Consider the following 23,360-nt stretch of genomic DNA (forward strand, 5'->3'; position numbering starts at 1 on the left):
GGTCCCGCGCGGGCTCAGGCTGCCCGGGCCCCGCCTGCCCTCTGGCTTGTGGGACTGCAGCCGAGCTTCAGCTGAGCTTCTGTAAATGTGTTTTGCAACTTTGAATCTGTAATGATTTCAGAGTTTAAGCATTGTGTAGAAGGCTGGTCTGCCACTGGTGATGCTTCTGGAAATTGCGTCTTTCCTCGGTCCAGCGCCGAGTGGAGCTAGTCCGTGTGATCCCGCGCCTGGAGAGCTGCATGGTTGCAGGATGGTGAGACCCGGTCCAGGGTGCTTGCGCATGAAGAGAAATAAAACTAAAGGAGGGCAAGAAGTTCTTGCTTTTGGTGCTCCCCCGTGCCTGAGTAGACAGGCGGAGGCATTCCCCTGGCGGTCTTTTTTTTTTCTTTAGATTTTGTTACAGGGTCTATGCTCTCAGTCCAGAGAGAAACGAAGAGAAATCACCCCAGGGGTGGCCATCCACGTTCTAGCAGGACTTTGGGCATGCACATGCACCCAGCGTGTTTTTCAGGCCACTGGGTCCAGGGCTCAAACCGTGCTTTGGGCCGTGTGGGTTCCAGCCCCCTAACCGCCTGCCAGGCTACCTGCCGGCCTCCCGCTCTTGGCGCAGAAGAGATGTTTGAGAGGAGCCCTCCCTGAGGCCCTGTGTGCTGGGCGTGCCTGGGCTCCAGAGGCCTTCCTGGACCCGCACCTCTTGGCTGCCCGGTGTGTTTCCGAGGGCTTTGGTACTCGTGTGTCGGGGTTCAACACGCTCAGCTTCTCAGCTGTTCTGACTGAGTCCTCCTCACTTGAGGGTGGACAGTGCTGGGCTCGGATGTAGGACTGCCCTGGAGACCTGTCCAGGCCTCACTGTCAGTGCCTGTCACACCCAGGGCAAAATGGTGATGTGACAGTGACACACCTGGACCCACGTGGGAAGGTTCCCAATTTGTGCCCCAGAAACTTCCTCTGCGTGGACCAGCAGTTGGCGTAATGGCTATGTCACTGGACTTCTATGTTGTTGACCAAGGTTTGAGTCCCAGACCTGGTGGCTTAAACTCACGGTGGGCGCGTGTGCGTGCGTGCCCAAGATCCCGAGAGGAGAATGGAGGAGAAGGGATTGCTGCGTGACCATCCCCCCGGGGGGTGATTTCTCGCTTTCTCTCTCTTTCTGGCGAGCGTATGCGCCCTATAACAAAAACCTCTCCAAAAAAAAAAAGAAATTTCCCTGTGTGTGTGTGCCTACCTGTGACCCAGGCTGGAAGTGGGTCATGGTGTGAGGACCCTGTTAGGGTGTTCATCTCTCCTGGAAGAAGTATAAGGGGACTTAAAAAAACGGTTTTGCAGGGGACCAGCAGTTGGCATAATGGCTATGTCACTGGGCTCCCATGTAGTCCACAGCAGTTTTAGTCCTGGACCCAGAAGCTTAAACTCACACCAGGTGTGTGTGCATGCGTGCCCAAGATCCCGAAGAGAGTGAAGGAGAAGGGATTGCGGCTCTTGCTTTTTGTCTCTCTGGTGAGTGCACGTGCCCTGTAGCAAAAACCTCCCCCCCACTCCAAGAAAAAAAAAACAGAAAAGGTTGTGGCTGTCAGGCCTGGCACTTGCACTCAAGCCCTTGGAGTCTCTGAATCTAGTGGTGCACAGCCCATCCTCAGCATCCACGTGAGCTGCTCACACTGGTGCCTGGCGTGCCCAGTAGGTGTGCTGAAGCTCGGTTGTGTTGAGGCTGAATTTCTTCTACGTGGGGGTTTGCTGCTCACGTCAGGGAAGAAGATGTACATGATATGCAAGCTTTGGAGTACACATGGGGTCTTCAGGAAGTCCATGGCAGATGTGTATTACAGACTGTGGATTTCAACTTTTTTTTAATAGTAATTTTATTTTATTTATTAATTTATTTATTTTAATTTGACCAGAGAGAGACACAGAGCGAGGAGGAAAGTGAGAAAGCAAGCACCAGGTCTGGGACTTGAACCATGTTCGGTCATATGGGACACTCTAGCACCTGAACCACTCTGCCACCTGCTGGTCCCGGATTTCTACTTTTTAAACATTTTCTTTATTCATGGTGAAGTGTGTGTGCGCACGCGTGTGTGTGTATGTGTGTGTGTGTGCACTCCTGTGAGAGGAGAGGAAGGGCACTCTCCATAGCCTGGTCACGCCGTTGTCCCCTCCCTCCCATCCTCGAGCATGTTCCTGGCGTGTCCAAGGCTGACCAGGTGGGGGCTTTGAACCGTGGCTGCCAGGTGGGATCCGGCTTCTCAAGGAGTACACTGCAGCTGAGCTTCAGAGCCGGCTCAGGTTATCCCACACCAGGGCAGCCCACGGCTCAGTGGTCAGGACACTGGACTCCCAAGTGGCCAACGGGGTCAAGTCCCTGGACCTGCTGGCTTGGAAATCACCCTGGGTGTGCCCAAGATCTCAGGAGGAGAAAGGAGGAGAAGGGATTGCAGTGTGGCCATTTCCCCGGGGTGTGATTTCTCAACTTTTCCCCTCGCTGTCTCTGTCTCTGTCTCTGTCTTTTTCTCCCAGGTGAGTGCATGCATTCTAAAGCAATAACTTCTAAAAAAAAATAAAAACAAATTTTTTCTGCACCAAAAATTAATTTGTACTTTTAATTCCATTTTCCACGAACTTTTTTAAAAAAATTATTTAGTTTTATTTATTTAAATTTGACCAGAGAGGGAGGGAGGGAGAGAGAGAAAGCCACAAGGTCTGGGACTTGAAACTCGATTGGCCATGTGGGAGTCCAGCTGCTGCCCCCCCCCTTAAGGAATTATTTTATTGATCTTTACTTATCCATTTAGTTATTTATTTTAATTTGACCAAAGAAGGATAGAGTGAGAGAGAAAGTGAGAAAGCAAGCCACCAGGTCTGGGACTCGAACTGTGGTTGGCAATGTGGGAGTCCAGCGCCCTTAACCACCATGCCACTTGCCGGTCCCACCATGAAGTTCTGAAAGAACTCTAGAGTGCTGCTGTAGCAAGCCTTATAGCTTCTCTCCAGTGAGGACGCAGACTCCGAGTCTTCAGGGGAGGGGTTAGAGGGTGTTGTGTGGAAGGGAAGCCAAATGACCTGTCCTGCACAGGCTTGAAAAGACCCTCACTGTTGGAGGGTGGCCCTCACCGGGCCCAGGTGTTCTGTGTCGAGCAGAGTTGTGCTGCCCCCAGCAGGCTCTCTGTGTCCTGCCTGGGGCACCCACAGGCCACAGAGATGTGCCAGGAGCTCCTGCCAGCTCACCTCCTGTCCCCGCCCACCTGCCAGCACAATCTGGGCTAGACGTGCCTTCCTGAAGGAGGGCAGGGCTGGGGCTCCCCTGGTGTGGCTCCTCCCTGCCTGGGGGAGGAGCCGGGCCTGGCCAGGAAGAGTGCTCTTCAGCCACTTCCTAAGTGGGAGTGGTGGAGATGGGAAAGGGCTCCTCTCATGTTATGAGCATGCTGCTCCTGATCTAGGAGCTGGGCTGCTGAGACAGGCCCACTCGGACAGACGTGGCCCAGTGGATTAGCAGCTCGACCCTGCCCAGCCACTGGCAATCCGACCCAGAAGATTTAAGGATTAGGCTCCCCGGTGGCCTTCCATGGGTCTGACTCGCACCGCCCTGTGCACAAGCAGCGCTTTGTGTGTTCACGGAGAGTTTTTGGTTTAATCTTGGTATGTACTGTGGCGGTCATTTATTAGATACTTTTTAGAAATTAAAATTGTTCTCTTTTTTTGCCAACACTGATATTTAACACTGAAATAGAAGAAATGCTTTCCACTCGTCCTTGGGTACCCAGGCTGGGGGTTGCTTCTGGGACCCCACTGTGGGTACTGAAAGACTGAGCATGCCCAGAGCCCCTGTCTTGAATGGCATCGGAGTTGCCTACAGCCTGCCTGGTCTCCTGTGTGCATTACTTAGGCCGCTGTACCTGGCTGCTTGTGACAGTTGTTACACTGTATCCCGGGGATTAGTGACAAGGGGAAATCTGTGGCCCAACTCCAAGGCAACAGTGTATCCAGTGTATCAGGCTCTGCGCTTGTGGCCTGTGGCAGAAGGACTCAGTGAGGCTGAAGTGATCTGTGTATCCTAAAGTGTAACGTTATTTATTTAAAAATCAGTCTGCATTTTACATGAATTGTTATTAAAAACTTAGTTCTGGGCGCTGGCAGCTGGCGTGGTGATTAAGGAGCTGGACTCCCACAAGACCGGCCATGGTTCGAATCCCGGACCTGTTGGCTTGCTTTCTCACTTTCCCTCTCTATGGTCAGATTAAAGATAATAATGATAAGCTAATAATATTTTAAAACTCTTTAAAATAAAAAACTTAGTTCTAGGGCCAGCGCTAATGGCCTGGCGGTTAAGGGTGATGGGTGCCACACGGTCAGCTGTGACTGCATGGTTGGAAAGCATGCTGGGCCGTGTGTGTGTGTGTGTGTGTGTGTGCGTGTGCGTGTGTGCGCGCGTGTGTGTGCGTGCGCATGCCCAGAGCCCTGACAGGCTGTCCTTCATTCCTGACACATTAGACATGACTGGTGTTTTAAAATGTAGTAATAGATGTGGGTGCATGATTGTAAATGACCCTTATCCATCACTATGGTGTTTATAACTCAGTTGTCCTACACACAACTTGTATCACCCACAGAATGACCTTTAGGATGAGAAGTACAGAGTGCTTTGGTGTCTTCATTACTGGTTCTGAGGAGCTCCGTGCGGCCATTATAAAGTTGTAGCCCTTCGAGTCAGGGGTGGGTGCTGTGCCCGCCTACCTGGCTGTCTTAGAGGAAGAGGTGTGGCCAGCCTCCGCTTCCTCCACCCTGTCTGTTTTTTTATTACCAGGCAGAGCGGAAATGTGTATTAGCAAATCCCGCAGAACAAAAATAGCCCATCTAGTTCTAGCCCTGAACTGCTCTGTGTGTGGACTGTGGGCTTCCCTGGTCTGGGCGGGCCGGCTCTGCAGAGGGAGCGGAGCGCGTGCTTCCAGGCTTCTGTTCTTTGCTGAAGAAGGGGTCACTGACGTAGCAAAGGCTTGATGTTTTTAGCTAGGCAGCCCCACTGGGCTCTTCTTTATTAAACAGAGCTGTCTCTGACTGTGTGAGAACTGAAATAAGACGTTTCTAGTTGTAAAGGGACTTCTTTTTTTTGGAGAGGTTTTCACTATAGGGCGCGTGCGCTCGCCAGACAGACAGAGAGAGACAGAGAGACAGAAAGTGAGAAATCACCCCCAGGGGCGATGGCCACGCCGCAATCCCTTCTCCTCCACTCTTCTCTCGGGATCTTGGGCACGTATGCACACGCCCGACGTGAGTTTTAAGCCACCGGGTCCGGGACGCGAACCACGGTCGACTATATGGGAGTCCAGTGACATAGCCATTACGCTAACTGCTGGTTCCCATGTAAATGAACTTTTTAAAATGCATCAAATCAGTTAATATTTGTTTTTATTTTTTATTTACTTTTTTTGAGAGATTTTTTGCTGTAAGGTGTGTGTGTGTGCTTGCTGGAGAAACATAGTGAGACAGAACACAAGAAATTATCCCCCGGGGGGTTGGTCATGCCATAACTCCTTCTCCCCCATTCTCCTCTTGGGATTTGGGGCATGCATGCACACACTTTTGATGTGAGTTTCAAGCTGCCGGGTCTAGGACTCGAACTGCGGTTGACCATGTGGGAGTCCAGTGATGTAACCACTATGCAATCCGCTGGCCCCCTAATATTTGTTTTTAAAATTAACTGAGAGTGGCCTGATGTGTAGGGTAAAGCGAACACTCTGAAGGGCAGGCCCGTCAGGAATGTCCCGGTTCAAGCTGTGAGGTCTCCCTGAGTGTGCCCGCAGTTTGTGCCGTGGACTGGGGCTGGCTGGAGCGGGTTGTGAGTCTGCTTTGGGTTTCTCTGTCTGTCATGGAAGAAGACAATAAATGAACTTTCAAAATAAGCAAAAGGAAATCAACTAAAAAAGAAGTTTATTCCAGATGAGGGCTGTTACTGGACTGTAATCATCTTAGACTTTTAGCCATAAGACTCATGCATAGAAATTTTTTTTTAAATTGGGGGCTCCCCTCTTGCTCAGCGGTTAAGGGACCTGGCTCTAACCTGGCTGGCTCAGCGAGAATCCTGGCCCTGGTACTGTGGAACACCCTGTGTGTGTGTGTGTGTGCACGTGCACAGCCAAAGTCCTGGTGGGAAGGTGGAGTGGAGGAGAGGATTGTGCGTGACCGTGCCTCTCTGGGGCGGGGGTGCTGTCCGTGTCTCTGGGGAGCCTCACATGTGCCATCTGACAATTGAAAAGAGTTTGAAAATTAAAAGAGTTTTTTTGAGGGTACCAGCAATTAGCGTAATGGCCATGTCACTGGACTCCCACGTAGTTAACCGCGGTTCGCGTCCCGGAGGTGGCTTAAACTCACATCAGGTGCGTGTGCATGCGTGTCCAAGATCCCGAGAGGAGAATGGAGGAGAAGGGATTGCGGCGTGGCCATTCCCGGGGGGGGGGTGATTTCTCGCTCTCTGTCTCTCTGTCTAGCGAGCACACGTGCCCTACAGCAAAAACCTCTCAAAAAAAAAAAAAAAAAGGAGTTTTTTTATTGCTCATGACAGAGCAAGTGAGAGCCAGGCGGTTTCCGCAGGCCTGGTCACCCTCACCCCTTCCTCCAGCCCCCAGCTCTCCAGGGTCCTTGGCGCGCGCTCACTGGCCTGGCGAATCTGAGGGTGAGCTGGGGCCAGGTTCCAGACTGGCTGGAACATGGCTTCCTGCTCAGCAGCCTGGAATGTGGCTGCCTGTACCACCGAAGCTGGGCCTGTAGGATGCAGTGTAGCCTGTGGCCGAGGGGCGGCTCAGGTGTCCCTGACTTGGCCCGGCAGCGCTGGGTGTTGCCCCTCCTTGAAACTGTGGTTTCTTAGAAATTCACTTAGAGGCCCCTCCCCGCACCCTCAAAAGAGCCCAGGATGTGAAATGCACAGACTGCGGTGCCTCAAACACGCCCTCGGCCGGGGTCCCTACACTAGCCATGGTCCCTGAGGCCAGGCCAGGCAGCTGGGAAGGAAGCTGACAGCGACATGTCTTCTCCAGGCATTCGAGAAGAGACGCCACCACACCTGCTGAGACGGCAGCCCAGGGCTCATAGGGTTACGCATGTGTGTGCGTGTGTGCCTAGTCCCTGGCGGGAAGATGACTTCTCTCCTGGCTCCATTTCCTCTTGTCCCTCCTGGCCTGGGTAACCTACCTGGTCATTGCCAGCCAACAGGCTCGTGGCATGGCTCAGGGTGAGAGCGTGCCCCCCCAAGCTGGCCCACATGGCTTTGTCTTCCCATTTCTCTCTCACAAAAATTTATCTATAAAAAAATGTTCAAGACAGAGGGACTTTTTTTGTTTTGAAAGTTTTTCGCTATAGGGCCAGTGCGCTCTCTGGAGAGACAGAGAGATAGAAAGCGAGAAATCACCCTCCCCGGGGGGATGGCCACCTCGCAATCCCTTCTCCCCCATTCTCTTGGGATTTGGGCACGCATACACACACACACACACACACACACACACACACGTCCCACGTGAGTTTTGTTTTTTGAGAGGTTTTTGCTATAGGGCTAGGGCTAGTGCACTCGCCAGAGAGACAGAAAGTGAAAAACCGCCCCCCACGGGGATGGCCACGTTGCAATCCCTTCTCCTCCATTCTCCTCTCGGGATCTTGGACACGCACACACAAGCACCAGGCGTGAATTTAAGCCACCGGGTCCAGGACTGGAACCGCAGTCGACTACCTGGGAGTCCAGCAACATAGCTATTACGGCCAATTGTTGGTTTCCCCACGTGAGTTTTAAGCCACCAGATCTGGGACCTGAACTGTGGTCGACTGGCAGTCCCATATCGTAGCCCTTACGCCATCTGCTGGCTTCCAGAGGTGCTGCTGTAACTCGCGTGTCAAGTGGCCTCATAGCAGCTGTCCAATGGGCTCTTGATGCCACCTTCTCTCGGGCAGGTGGGTCGAGATATGCCCTGGTATTTATGGCACGGGGCCCTCAAACCTGCTGTGGTCGAGGGGCCAAGTGAACATTGATACATACCTGTATTTGTAGCATATTGTCTGTGTGTGTGTGTTCTGAGAGATTCTTTGCTGTAGGGCTTGTGTGCTCACCAGAGAGACAGCAAGAATACGCTCCCCACAGGGAATGGTCACGCAGCAGTCCCTCCTCCTCCGTTCTCCTCAGGGTTCTGGACACAGCCTGAGTTTCAGCTCGCCGGGTCCTCGACCAAATCCTTGGCAGAGAGGATTTGATGGCAGCTTACTGCCGAGAGTCGCTTACAGAGTGCGAGGCCGTGTGGTAGAGGTGGACTACCACTCAGGGCAGGCTGCCTTCTCCACCCCACTCCTCTGAATCGGGCCTCTGTGGAGGTGACAGGGACAAACTTAGGAGGAAGACGCGGATCTTCAGGGCAGATGATCCCTAGCTTAAGGCCCAGGAGGAAGGTTTTCTCCGAGGGGCTTCACATGGCCCCAGGCAAGAGCCCTGCTCAGCCTGAAGCTTTTATAAAATGGTTACTGAAAATGGGTCACCACGGACAGTTTTTTGTTTTGTTTTTTAAATTTGGTTAGGATTCAGTTCAAATAGTAGGTAGATGCACCTGTCAGCAGTTCAAGGGAAGACAAACATCCTTAAATATGGAAATTAAAGCATCGAAGAAAACCAGTAGTGTTTTAGTCTAAAGTCAAAAAATTCTATTCATTAGTTCAGGCTCACATAATTAATCTCTCATCTCTTGAATTTGCAGCGTTCCTGTGGTCTGATCTTTTCATTTAAATCCTGGAAGTTAACATTCAACATTGTTATTGGTGTTTCTGAACTTGTCCCTCACATTCAGTTGGCCTTTTTCTTGGTCATTTCTTGTTCTCTTTTCTCTGTCTGACTGTAGATCTCCTGGTGTAGCTCTCCCTTCAGCACTTCTTGAGAGCTGGTCTGGTGTTGGTAAATTCTTTCAGGTTTTGTTTATCTGAGAATATTTCTGGTTTTTCTTCCCATACTAAGGATAATCTTGTCAGATACAGTATTCTTGGTTGAAATTGTTTTTCGCTTAACACTTTGAAGATATTTTTCCATTCTTTCCTTGTTTGCTTTGTTTCTGACGAGAGGACCATGGACAGTTCTTGAGAGTCTCAGCCCTCCGCCCCGACAGGGCCATCTGGCAGGCACTTCTGCCCTGCCGAGCCGAAGTGCTCTCCCAGTAGCACGCACAGCCCTTTTCTGTGTGCCGGGCCCCGTCCTGACTCTTGGCGTCAGCAGTTCATAGGCACCACGCTGCCCTGCTGTGTTCTCATCTGACAAAGGAGCTGGGTGTGTGAAGGTGTTTCGTCACGTGCCCGGCTTGAGCCCTGTGAGTGGCAGAGCTGGATGCCACCCCTCACAGGCGACCTCGTAACTGCCCCCATCTGTCTCCCTGCGAGCTCATGCCCTTGCTGTCTAGGGTGGTCAGGGCTCCCAGGGTGGCAGCCGCTGGGGGGGAGGGCACAACTCACTGCAGCCTGGCCACCCCGTGGCCTGGCTGTGAAGTATGCTGGGTCCCACGTGGCCAGCCACAGTCCAAATCCTGGGCCCACCAGCTTGAAAAATACCAGGCCCTTGGGGCCAGCAGGTGGCATGGTGGTTAAGGGTGCTGGATTCCCACATGGCTGACTGTACTTCTAGTCCTGGACCTGGCAGCTTGCTTTCTCATTCCCCACCCTCTCACTCTGTCCCTCTCTGGTCAAATTAAAACAAAGTTAAATAAAATAATAACAATAACAAAAATACCAGGCCCAGGGACCAGCAGATGGCATAATGATTACATCACTGGATTCCCATGTTGTTGACCACAGTTCGAGTCCCAGATCCAGTGACTTAAACTCATGCTGGGTGCATGTACGTGCATACCCAAAATCCTGAGAGGAGAATGGATTGTGGTGTGGCCATCTCCGCCAGGAGTTGATTTCTCTCTTTCTGTCTCTCTGGTGAGTGCATACACCCTAGGGCAAAAATCTCTTTAAAAAACACACACACAGGACCAGCAGTTGGCGTAATGACTGTGTCGCTGGACTCCCATGTAGTCGATCATGGTTCGAGTCCCAGACCTTACGGCTTAAAATCACACCGGGCTGTATGCCCAAGATCCCAAGAGGAGAATGGAGGAGAAGGGATTGCGGCATGGCCATCCCCTGTGGGGGGTGATTTTTCACTTTCTGTCTCTCTGTTTCTGGTGAGCGCATGTGCCCTGTACCAAAAACCTCTCTCAAAACAGACAACAAAAAACAAGCAATCTCTGTTACATGACAAGTCTTCTTGACCTAGTTCTTCCCAGAACCAGCAGGTTAGCAGATACTAAATTTCCATAGAAGTCCACTCCTTTTATTTATTTCCTTCCTTAGTCACAGGACACATACTTGCTGGGGAGAGATAGGAGAGAACGCACCCTCTCTGGGGCATAGGTGCACATGTACACGCCCTGCCATGTTTCTCACGATGCTTGGTCCAGGACTTGAACTGTGTGGTTGACCTTCTTGGGTCCAGAGTAGGCCGCCAGCTGGCCCCACCGTCTTTCATTTTCCTTGAACAGGTGCAGCCACTCCTCACCACAGCGCCCCTGCAACCGTTTTCCTCCTCGGTACCCAGACATCCCTGCTGCAGGGACGTGGGGTGTGGATCCCCACTGTGCCACTCGTACGGTGCTTCGTGGCCAGAGCTCCGCCACCCTCTGGCCTCCGCTCTGGCATTCCCAGGGTTGGTTCTGGGCGCAGACCTGCCTCCTGGCTCTGTCTCTGACAGCCGCTGTGCAGCTTGTGTTCTGGCTGGCTGGGCTTTATCGCAGCTTGTTTTTTCCAAGAAGCACTTTGTCTCCTAAGCCCTCAGGTCCTCACGAACGTCTGTCCACTCCGCAACTGGAGGAGCACCAAAGAGGGCCCTAAGGCTCACGCTTTCGGAGGGTGCTCTGCTCCCTGCTGCCCCGGCAGGTTTGTGTCACCTGAGTTCTGAAAGGGAACAGGCCACCGTGGGATGTGGACGATAGCATGTCCGGCTCTGGGTTTGTTTGGAGAGAGAGAAGTTGTTTGATGGGCACAGAATTGTACGTATTTATAAGGTACAGTGGGGTTATAGAGTATTTGTACGTATTTATGAGGTACAGTGGGGTTTATACAGTAACTGTACATATTTACGAGGTACAGTGGGGTTATAGAGTATTTGTACGTATTTATGAGGTACAGTGGGGTTATACAGTAACTGTACATATTTATGAGGTACAGTGGGGTTATACAGTATTTGTACGTATTTATGAGGTACAGTGGGGTTTATACAGTAACCATACATATTTATGAGGTACAGTGGGGTTATACAGTAATTATACGTATTTATGAGGTACAGTGGGGGTATAGAGTAATAGTATGTATTTATGAAGTACAGTGGGGGTTATACAGTAATTGCATGTATTTATGAGGTACAGTGGGGGTTATAGAGTAATAGTATGTATTTATGAGGTACAGTGGGGGTTATACAGTAATTGCATGTATTTATGAGGACCAGTGGGGTTATACAGTAATTGTACGTATTTATGAGGTACAGTGGGGGTTATACAGTAATTGCACATATTTATGAGGTACAGTGGGGGTTATAGAGTAATAGTATGTATTTATGAGGTACAGTGGGGGTTACACAGAATTGTACATATTTATGAGGTACAGTGAGGGTTATAGAGTAATTGTACATATTTATGAGGACCAGTGGGGGTTATAGAGTAATAGTACGTACTTATGAGGTACAGTGGGGATTATTGAGTAATCGTACATATTTATGAGGTACAGTGGGATTATACAGAATTATACGTATTCATGAGGAACAGTGGGGGTTATAGAGTAATAGTAACGTACTTATGAGGTACAGTGGGGTTATACAGACTTGTATGTATTTATGAGGTACAGTGAGGTTTTACAGAATTGTACATATTTATGAGGTAAAGTAGGGTTGTACAGTAATAGTACGTATTTATGAGGTACAGTGGGGATTATACAGAATTGTACGTATTTATGAGGCAAAGTGTAGTTATAGAGTAATAATACGTATTTATGAAGTACAGTGGGGGTTATACAGAATTGTACTTATTTATGAGGTACAGTGGGGATTACACAGTAAGTGTGTATGTATTTATGAGGTGCAGTGGGGGTTATAGAGTAACTGAACATATTTGTGAGGTACAGTGGGATTATACAGAATTGTACGTATTTATGAGGTACTGTGGGGGTTATAGAGTAATAGTACGTATTTATGAGGTACAGTGAAGTTATAGAGTAATAGTACGTATTTATGAGGTACAGTGAGGGTTATAGAATAATAGTATGTATTTATGGGGTACAGGGGGGGTTATAGAGTAATAGTACGTATTTATGAGGAACAGTGGGGGTTATACAGAATTGTTTGTATTTATGAGGTACAGTGGGGGTTATACAGTAATTGTATGTATTTATGAGGTACAGTGGGGGTTACACAGAATTGTACATATTTATGAGGTACAGTGAGGGTTATAGAGTAATTGTACATATTTATGAGGACCAGTGGGGGTTATAGAGTAATAGTACGTACTTATGAGGTACAGTGGGGATTATTGAGTAATCGTACATATTTATGAGGTACAGTGGGATTATACAGAATTATACGTATTCATGAGGAACAGTGGGGGTTATAGAGTAATAGTAACGTACTTATGAGGTACAGTGGGGTTATACAGACTTGTATGTATTTATGAGGTACAGTGAGGTTTTACAGAATTGTACATATTTATGAGGTAAAGTAGGGTTGTACAGTAATAGTACGTATTTATGAGGTAATTGAGTAATAGTATGTATTTATGAGGTACAGTGGGGGTTATAGAGTAATAGTACGTATTTATGAGGTACAGTGGGTGTTATACAGAATTGTTCGTATTTATGAGGTACAGTGGGTATTATACAGTAATTGTATGTATTTATGAGGTACAGTGGGGGTTATAGAGTAATGGTACGTGTTTATGAGGTACAGTGGGGGTTATAGAGTAATAGTACGTATTTATGAGGTACAGTGGGGATTATAGAGTAATAGTATGTTATTTATGAGGTACAATGGGGATTATAGAGTAATAGTACGTATTTATGAGGTACAGTGGGTGTTATACAGAATTGTTTGTATTTATGAGGTAAAATGGGTTATATACCAGACTTGTATGTACTTATGAGGTACAGTTAAGGTTATACAGTAATTGCACGTATTTTTGAGGTACAGTGGGGTTATACAGAATTGTACATATTTATGAGGAGCAGTGGGGGTTATACAGTAATTGTACGTATTTATGAGGCTCATTGGGAGTTATAGAGTAATTGTACATATTTATGAGGTAAAGTGGGGTTTATACAGAATTGTACAAATTTATGAGGTACTGTGGGGTTTATACAGAACATGTTGTGTAATGGTCAAATCGAGGTAATTGGCATATCTGTTATCTCAGACATGTGTCCTTGCCTTGTGTTGGGAACCCTCAGTGTCATCTTTTAGCTAATCTGATATACACAGTAAATTGACTATGGGGACCAGCAACTAGTGAGCTGGTCAGGGTGCTGAACTCCCACATGGCTGACCACAGCTAAGTTCCGGACCTAGTTGTTTGAAAAACGTGCACAGCACATGCAAGTATGCCCAAAACCGGAGAGGAGAGGAGAAGGGGTCACAGCATGGCCATCCCCTTGGTGATTGATCTCTTAATTTACCTCTTTCTGTCTTTTTCTTTCTCTCTGGTGGGTGCGTGCTCCTTATGGCAAACAAAACAAAACAAAAATGAAACAAACGGTAGTTACCTGCCATGCTGTGTGATGCTGGATGCTTTCCTCTTACCTGACTGTAATTTTGTGTCTGCTAACGCCCTCAGTTCCCTCTCCCAGATACCATTCCCAGCCTCTAGTTCTCACTGTTCAGAACTCTTCCTGAGCACATCTGCTTTAGTTTCTGGAATGATAGTGTATGGAGTTTCTGGCCCCGCCTGCCTTATTTCACTTTCTGGGATGTCCTTTGGGCCTGCCCATGTTGCTTGAAATGACAGGATTTCGTCCTTTTTAATGACTTAATAGTATTCCAGGGCCGGCAGATGTGTATTGGTTAGGGGTGTAGGACTCCCACATGGCTGACTATGGTTCAAGCTGGACCTGACAGCTTGAATTCTTGGTTTTTCTCGCTCTCGTTCTCACTCTTGCTCTTTCCATCTCTGGTCAAATTAAAATAAGTAAATAAGTTAATAAAGTTAAATATTTCTTTAAAAAAATATAGTATTTCAGTGTGTGTTCCACTTTCTCCTTATGTTCCCACACCTTGGCTGTTGGCACTTGCTGCAGGCATGGGCTGTGTATGTTAGTGGCGGGGCACACAGTCCTGTTCTTAGTTTTCAAGGCCGGGCTGTCCCCACAGTGGCTCTGCTGGTGTGCATTCCCACCATGAGGGTATGAGGACCTTTCCTCCTCACCAGCATTTTCCTGTTGTCTTTTTTATCATAGTGGATGAGGTGATGTTTCACTGTGATTTTGAATTGCTTTGGCTGTTAAGATCTTAGTGGTTCCATACGAATTTTGTGATTGCTTTTTCCTAGTTCTGTGAAGAATGCCATTGGTATTTTAATAGGTTTGCATCTAATCTGTAGATTGCTTTTGGGAGTGTGGACATTTTAAGAATATTAATTCTTCATAGCTGGCAGGTGGCATGGTGGTTAGAGGCACTGTATTCCCACATGGGTGACTACAGTTCAAGTCCCAGACTTGGTGGCTTGCCTTCTTACTTTCTCTCTCTGGTCAAATGGAAAACTAATGATAATAAATAAATGAATAAGTAAATCATTCTTAAAAAAAAAAAAAAAAAAGGAATAGTAATTCTTCCAATCCATAAACATGGTATGTCTTTCCCTTTTTGTGTGTCTGCAGTTTCTTTCTCTTTTTTTTTTTGGAGAGAGTTTTTATTTTTTTTCCCTTATAGGGCGTGAGCACTTGTCAGAGAGATGGAGAGGGACAGAGAGAAAGTGAGAAATCACCCCCCAGGGGGGATAGCCACACCACAGTCCCTTCTCCTTTCTCAGGATTTGGGGCACACACGCACACATGCCTTACATGAGTTTCAAACCACTGGGTCCTGAACTCATGCTGCAGTTGGCCGTATGGGACTCTAGTACCTTAACCAGTACGCCACCTGCTGGCCCCAATTTGTCCACAATTTATTAGTATTTTATTCTTTCTTTAAAAAAGAATTATTTTATTTAACTTAGCTAATTAGTTAATTAATTAATTAGCTAATTAAAATTTGACCAGAAAGGGACAGAGAGAGAGAGAGAGGGAAAGTGAGGAAGCAAGCTGCTGGGTTGAGGACTTGAACTGCAGTTGGCCATATGGGAGTCCAAGGCCCTTAACCACCATACCACCTGCCAGCCTTTTATCATAGAGATCTTTCCCCTCTGGTTAAATTTATTCCTAGGTGTTTTATTTTCCTTACAGCTGTTGTAAATGGGATTGGTTTTAAATTTATTTTCAGCTAGATCATCAATGCTGTGTAAAAATCCTACTGATTTTTGTATGTTTATTTTGTATACTGCAACTTCATTGAGTGTGTTTATTATCAGTTCTGTGTTTTGATGGAGTCCACATGGCCGACCATAGTTTGAGTCGTGAACCTGGTGACTTGCTTTCTCACTTTCCCCCTTTCTTTCTCTGTCTCTCTCTCTATTGAGCACATGTGCCCTATGGCAAATTAAATAATAATAAAATAAGTAAAATAAAATAAATAAATAAATAACTTTGTTTAAAAAGAGCATGTCATGTGCAAACAGGGACAGTTTGACCTTTTCCTTTCCAGTTTAGATGCCCTTTCTTTCTCTTGCCTAATTGCTCTGGCCAGGACTTGCAGTACTGGTGAGTGGACACCCTTGTCTTACTCAAGTCTGTAGAGAAAAAGCTTCCAGTTGTCTCCTATTCAGTGTGAAGCCAGCTGTGGATTTGTAATATATAGCCTTTATTGTGTTGAGGTACATGTTATCTGAACCTAATTTGTTTAACTTTCTTTTTTTTTTTTTTTTAGAGGTTTTTGCTTTTAGGGCACGTATGCTTTGGGAGGAGACAGAGACAGTGAGAGAGAAAGTGAGAAATCACCCTTTGGGGGGATAACCACCTCATAGTCCCTTTTCCTCTGTTCTTCTCCTGGGATCTTGGACACACACACACACACACACACAGACACACACACGATGCCCAGTGTAAGTTTCAAGCCCCCAGTGCCAAGACTCGAACTGTGGTTGGCCATGTGGGAGTCTAGCGACATAACTGCTATGCCATGTGCTGGCCCCTTGTCGAGTATTTTTACTGGCAAAGGATGTTGAGTTTGTTTTTTTTCCCCCAAATACTTGTTCTGCACCTGTCGAGATGACCACGTGGTTTCGCCTTTCCTGTTGTCCATGTGGTGTATCACATCTGTGGCATTGCGTATGTGGAACCATGTTTGTATCAGTGGGATAAGGGCTGGTTATAAAATTCAGTTTAGGGTTGGGGCCAGCAAGTGGCATGGTGGTTAAGGTGCTGGACTCCCACATGGCCAACCATGGTTCAAGTCCTGGGGTAGGTGGCTTGCTTTCTTACTTTCCCTCTCTCTAGTTCTCTGTCTCTCTGGTGTGTGTACATGCCCTATAGCAAATTAAAATAACAATTAATTATTTAAAAATAAATCATTCTTTATAAAAATTGGGCAGAGCAGAGATGGGGGTGCCCTTTACAGCGTCTCATCACAGAGGTCCCCTCTCCCCAGCCCCTAGCCCCTCAGGATCTTGGGTACCCAAGTGTGTTTTTCAGGGGACCTGAACCCGCTGTCTCCATCTGGCTTGTAGCCTTGCTGGGTGGATGTGTGGCACTGCCCGTGGCGGCTGTCCCTGTGGTGAGGGAAGTCCGACTCCTGTGGACTTTCTGTGTTGGATGGCCCACCTGGAGCTGATGTGGCATGCTCTGTGGCCCCATGTGTGTGGCTCCGTTCCTGACACACGTGCTGCCTGACCACTGTCACACCCTCTTGCGACGTTCACCCCTCGTCATGATGCAATGACCCGTCTGGTCTCTTTTAAGGCCAGTGTGTCTCCGTTAGCCCAGAGACCACGCTTGCACAGGTGGTACCCGTGTTGTGGGATACCAGCCCCTTCCCTGCCCTCCCCGTCTGTCTGTGTCTTTATGGGGAGAAGCAGGTTTCTGGTAGGCAGCACACAGCTGGGTCCTGTCTCTGATTTGCCAGAGAGACAGAGAGAAGGAAAGGGGGCCCACAAACCTCCCTGAGGCATGGCCATGCACGCACCCACTGGCATGTTTCTCAAGCCGCTGGGTCCAGGACTTGAACTGTGGGCTCGGCCATGTGGGACCCTGCTGCCTTAGCCACCCCGCCACAGCTGGCCCAGGTACACATGGTTGCCTGGTTTGTTTTCAGTTGTGCTCTGTGGCTCCTGGGCTCGCTAGAGAGACAGACAAACAAGGAGAGGGAAAGTGAGAAGTTCCCCGGGGTAGCCACGCAGTTGGCGTAGTGGTTATGTTGCTGGACTCCCACATGGCCGACCATGGCTCCAGTCCCAGAGCCAGTGGCTTCGAACTCATGCTGTGCATATACATGTGTGCCCAAAATCCCAAGAGGAGAGTGTAGGAGAAGAGGTCTCAGCATGGCCATCCCCCCGGGGGTGATTTCTCACTTTCTATCTCTCTGTCTTTACGGCGAGCCCACACTCGCTATAGTAAAAATCTCTTAAAGAAAAAAAAATAGGATCGTGTGCGTGCACACATACCCACTGGACTTTCTCTGGGACTCAGACCACATAGTCTGCCATGTGGGATCTAGCTGCTTTAACCACCATACACCTCAGCTCGCCCCTACAGTGTGTTTTTTGTGTTTTAAGAATTATTATATTGGGACCAGCCGTTGGCATAATGGCTATGTTGCTGAACTCTCATGTAGTTAACTGCGGTTCGAGTCCCGGACCTGGTGGCTTAAACTCACGCCGGGCTCATGTGCATGCGTGCCCAAAATCCTAAGAGAATGGAGGAGAAGGGATTGCACGTGGCCATGCCCCCTGGGGGTGATCTCTCGCTTTCTGTCTCTCTGTCTCTCTCTGTCTTTCTGGCAAAGCACATGCGCCCTATAGCAAAAACCTCTCAAAAAAAATTATATTTTTGGGGACCAGCATATGATGTAACAGTTATGTTGCTGGACTCCCACATAGTTGACCATGGCTCAAGTCCCAGACCCGGTGGCTTAAAACTCTTGCCAGGCACGTGTGCATGCATGCCCAAAATCCTGAGAGGAGACTGGAGGAGGGTATGCAGCGTGGCCATACCCCCGGGGTACTGATTTCTCAATTTCTGTCTCTCTCTGTCTCTCTGGCAAGCCCACATGCCCTATAGCAAAAAAATCTCTCTCTCAAAAAAAGAATTATTATTTTTTAAATTTAACTTTACTTATTTATTTTAATTTGACTAAAGAGGGACAGAGTGAGAGAGAGAGAGAGTCAGAGAGAGGGAGAGCCAGTTGCTGGGTCCAGGGCTCATCTGCAGTCGGCCACGTGGAAGTCCAGTGCCCTAGCCACCATGCCACCTACTGGCCCTCAGTGTGTATGTTTTACATGGAGGATTTGACCTGTCTCTCTTCCAGGTTGTTATAGAGAGGTGAGGAAGTGCTCCTTGCATTTCACTAGGTACGTTCTGGTTGTTTTCTGTATTCTGGGCTCTGTCTCTTTGATGGTCTGTGTTTGCAATCAGTGATTTTTTTTTGTAATGTCTCCTCTGTTTCTCACGTATGTGCCTGTCCTGCCCGTGAGGTGGCCGCGTGTCCATTCTCCCAGAGTGGCTGTTACGTGCCTGTCCTCCCTGTGAGAGTGTTTTGTGTTTTCACGAGGGCAGTCGCTCTCCCTGGGCCTCCCTCCACAGGTAGGGTTCCTTTGGGTTTCTCGTCAGCTCTGTCTGGAGGTGGTAGCTCCCCGTTTCTCCCTCTCCAGGAGAGACTTCATCTCTTACTTAGTTCTCAAGGGTAGGTTTGCTGGGCGTGCTATTCTGGTTTGGCAATTCTTTTTTTCAGGGTGTGAGCTCACACGAGAAGCACACGCACATGCGTGGGTTCTCTGAGCAGCTGCCCGTTGTCTCCTGGGAACCCCTCACACGTCACTTGTTACTTTTACATTCTGTCTCCGCAGCCACGGTGGTGTGGGTGGCAGGGCAGCCTGTGCAGTGTGGGCATTCCCCAGGAAGGCCCCGGTCTGAATCCAGGGCTGGCTCGAAGCGCCGGGCCTGCCCCCCCCCCGCCGGATCCAGGCTGCTGCAGGACTGGGGACGGGGAGATGGCGGCATAGTACGACTCACTGCCATGGGTAAACTAAACAAGTCACCTTTGTCTTTGACTGTTTTTTGAGAGAGATTTGCTATAGGGCGTGTGTGCTCACTGGAAAGACAGAGAGAGAGACAGAAAGCGAGAACTCACCCCCTGGGATGGCCACGCCATAACCCTTTTCTGGTCCTCTTGGGGTTTAGGGCATGCACACACATGCCTGGCGTGAGCTGCCCGCTGCGAAGTTCGGACTAGATCGGCCCTGTGAGTCCAGCACCTTAACCGCTGTGCCCGTGTCTGACATTGGCAGTTCCGTTATGATGTGACTTGGGAAGGGCCTCTTCTGATTGGATCTGAGGCTCTGCGAGGTTCTCCTCTCCGGGTGCTCCTTACTTTTCCAACCCTTGAGACAGCCTTGGCAATTACTCTGCTAAATACGCTCTCCGTTGCTGCGGCTCCTTTTTGAACTCCAGCGAGCCGAATGCTTGCTCGCTCGACGGTCCTCCACAGGCTAGCTCCCACAGCCCTGTCTGGCTCTCGACGGGGACACCCAGGTCTGCGGAGGTGCTCGCCAGGGCACTTTTCACCTCGCTTACCAATTTCTTTAGTTCAAGGATTCCTGTTAAGTTCTTTTTTTAAAATTCCTATCCTTCTGAACTTCTCATTTTGGTCTTAAGTTACTTACCTGTTCGTTATCATCCTCTTGTTGGTATTTCTTTGTGTCTTGCTAAGTTTCCTTGGGTTCATTACTTCAGTTCTTCTCAGGTATGTAATAATTTTCCTTTGATTTGGGGTCTCATGCTGGAGAGTACTGTGTTCCTTTGGAGGAAAAACCCTGGCAGAAGCGTGTCTTCTTTTATTCAGTTCTCTGCGTCTGCGTTAGCAGTGCACCTGGTGGAGGGGTGGTGTCTTCCATTGCATGGGGCACCTGCTTAGAAGAGCAGTGTTTTCCCTGAGAATTGCCCTGGTGTCTGTAAGGCAGGGTGTCCTGGCCTGAATCCGAGGGTCCTGAGGGTCTCCGTCGACCCGGTGCCCTCGCTGTGGGGTGGAGGGTCTCCGTGGACCCGGTGCCCTTGCTGTGGGGTCATGAGGGTCTCCGTGGACCCGGTGCCCTCGCTGTGGGTTCTTGAGGGTCTCCGTGGACCCGGTGCCCTTGCTGTGGGGTCATGAGGGTCTCTGTGGACCCGGTGCCCTCGCTGTGGGGTCCTGAGGGTCTCCGTGGACCCGGTGCCCTCGCTGTGGGCGCGTGAGGGTCTCCGTGGACCCGGTGCCCTCGCTCGGTGTGGCCGCGGCCCTCGCTGTGGGGGCTGGAGGGTCTCCGTGGACCCGGTGCCCTCGCTGTGGGGTCCTGAGGGTCTCCATGGACCCGGTGCCCTCGCTGTGGGGTCCTGAGGGTCTCCATGGACTCGGTGCCCTCACTGTCAACGTGCCCACGAGTGTGAGTGCTCCATCTGTGACTGCTCATGGTGGTAACATGGTGCGGCCTTGTTGGGGTGGGGCTCAGTGAGGGGCCGGTTGGCCGCCAGCATGCTGGGGTGGGTGTCCAGCCAGAATGCTTGGGGATGCCTGTGGGAAGCAGAGTCAGGTGTGGCTCCCTGGACTGAGTCCCTGGGCACTGCCCACCTCAGCTCACCTGTTCCTGGGGGCAGTCCTCCTGTCTGATCTTCCTGTTCCAGAGCACGTGGCCCCACATGGCTCGGGCGCCAAGCCACAGCCTGCCTGCTCAGGGCTAGCTGGGTGGCAGCCAGCACCCACAGTGGTCAGATGTCGCCAGGTTCTCAGGCGGCGGAGGTGGTGGCCTTGGTCCTGAGGCCAGAGCTCATTCCACAGGACTCTGCATGCGACGCGGTGCAGCGCTGTAGCAGCGTGGTCTTGGGGGGTTGCCCTGAGTTCCTTCCCTGGACTTGTACAGCGCATGGATTCCAGGGAAGCCCTGGCCACACCTGTGTTCAGCCCCGTGGGTGTGCAGTGTCATGACCGCACCTGTGTTCAGCCTGGTGGGTGTGCAGTGTCATGATCGCACCTGTGTTCAGCCCCGTGGGTGTGCAGTGTCATGATCGCACCTGTGTTCAGCCCCGTGGGTGTGCAGTGTCATGATCGCACCTGGGTTCAGCCCCGTGGGTGTGCATCGTCGTGTTCAGCCCCGTGGGTGTGCAGTGTCATGACCGCACCTGTGTTCAGCCCGGTGGGTGTGCAGTGTCATGACCGCACCTGTGTTCAGCCCGGTGGGTGTGCAGTGTCATGACCGCACCTGTGTTCAGCCTGGTGGGTGTGCAGGTGGGTGTGCAGGTGGGTGTGCAGTGTCTCCCTCCTTGCACGCTGCCCCACAGCTTATTGCAATTTACGGAAAGGACAGTCTTTGTCTCTGAAAATACCAAAACTTATGTTTGCTGCTTTCCTCTGGGGTCATCAATTTTTTGTTTTGAATTAGTAGAGGCTTCTTTTTTCTTTGTAGCTCCAGATTTATAGGAACCTGTAGTGGGACCAGCAGTTGACATAATGGTTATGTTGCTGGACTCCAAGGTAGTCAACCACGGTTCGAGTCCCAGACCCTGTGGCTTAAACTCACACCAGTCGTGTGTGTGTGTGTGTGTGTGTGTGTGTGTGTGCCCAAGATCCCGGGAGGAGAATGGAGGAGAAGGGAGTGCGGTGTGGCCATCCCCCCTGGGGGTGATTTCTCGCTCGCTCTCTCTCTGGTGAGCGCACGTGCACACAGGTCCCCATGGGTCCCCTCTCGGTCGGTGCTATTGGTGACTACCGTCAGCTAACTGTTGGCACATGATGGACTTGGCAGTGGGCTGGGACTCAGGCAGAGGCCACGCGGGAGGCCCGTTTGATTCCCTGCCCAAATGGCACAGGCCACACCCTGGTCCTAGGTAACTGGGAGGCTGGGGCCAGAGGATCAGCACTTGGCAAAACCCTCTTGGAAATCAGTCAGCTGGGCCCAGCCCGCGGCCTGGTGGTCAAGGCAGCTGGATCCCAGCACACCCACCGTATGGTCTGAGTCCCAGACTTGGTGGCTTGAGAGACGTGCTTGCACTGCGGCCAGTCCACTCTGGGCTCTGGTGAACGAATGCCGGCCGGTGTCCACACTGGGTGCCCTGGGGTAGCCACCTGCTTACCTGCGCGTCCCTCCCTCCCGCTGCCACGAGCCCAGGAAACCCCTGATCTCTCCCTGTCTTCGTAGTCTGTGTCCTCCAGAATGTCACACAGTGGGACTGCGTCCTGTGGCCTTTTCATACTTAGCTCAGCTCTGCACACAGGTCTCCTCCCTTTTTTTTAAAGAATTATTTTATTTACCTTTATTTATTTATATATTTTGGAGAGGTTTTTGCCATAGGGCACATGCGCTCGCCAGACAGAGGAGACAGAGAGACAGAAAGCGAGAAATCACCCCCCAGGGGGGATGGCCACGCCGCTTCCCTTCTCCTCCAGTCTCCTCTTGGGATCTTTGGCACACACGCACACGCGCCCTGTGTGAGTTCTAAGCCACTGGGTCCGGGGCTCGAACTGCGGTCAACTACATGGGAGTCCAGCGACATAGCCATTACGCTAACTGCTGGTCCCTATTTATTTTTGTTTGACCAGAGAGAGAGAGAGAGAGAGAGAGAGAGAGAAAGCCGCCAGGTCCGTGTTTGGCCATGTGGGAGTCCCATGCCCTAACCACCGCGCCCCTTGCCAGCCACCCTGGTGTCTTTAATGGCTTGGCAGCCCCCCTCATCTCACTCAGTGCCCACTGTCTGGATACCATCGATTGTCCACTCAGCAATTGAAGGACCTTTCGGTTACTTCCGAGGTCCACTGATGAGGAATTCATCAGCTTATTTTCACGAGGTCTGACGTCACCGTTCTTGGGGTGTTATTTAGGGCTGGCCTTTGCTGCGGTAGCAGATGCCGTATTGCGTCCAGTTGAAACCTGGGTCACTCTTTAGGCCAAATAAGCAGCCTTGAACTGGCCTAGTAATTGGCTTTTTTTTTTTTTTTGAGAGGTTTTTGCTATAGGGCGCGTGCAGTCGCCAGAAGGACAAAGAGAGACAAAAAGCGGGAA

The sequence above is a fragment of the Tupaia chinensis genome, unplaced genomic scaffold, assembly GCF_000334495.1.
Source record: "Tupaia chinensis unplaced genomic scaffold, TupChi_1.0 Scaffold144472_1, whole genome shotgun sequence".
In the NCBI taxonomy this organism is placed as follows: domain Eukaryota; kingdom Metazoa; phylum Chordata; class Mammalia; order Scandentia; family Tupaiidae; genus Tupaia; species Tupaia belangeri.